The following is a 323-nucleotide window of genomic DNA, read 5'->3' on the forward strand; positions in this document are numbered from 1 at the left end:
AAATGCGTCTGGTTTAATCAGGAGCGCTGTAGGATGTTTCGAAGCGTCACAAACGTTTGTAACTTGATGTCTCTGTTACTGGCAACGTGACGAGCGTTTGAATGCGTTTACAGTTGCCAACGCGTCAAACGAATACGTCTAGTTTGGTTTGGAGTGCTGTAGCACGTCTGGAAGCGTCACAAACGTCTGTGATTTAGCATCTTAGCTGCTGACAACCTAACGAAGTTTGAGTACGTTTACTGTTGCCGACGCGTCAAACGAATATGTCTGGTTTGGTTTGGAACGCTGTAGCACGTCTGGAAGCGTCACAAACGTCTGTGACT

Source organism: Plasmopara halstedii (genome assembly GCF_900000015.1).
Source record: "Plasmopara halstedii genome assembly, contig: Scaffold_350, whole genome shotgun sequence".
Lineage (NCBI taxonomy): Eukaryota > Oomycota > Peronosporomycetes > Peronosporales > Peronosporaceae > Plasmopara > Plasmopara halstedii.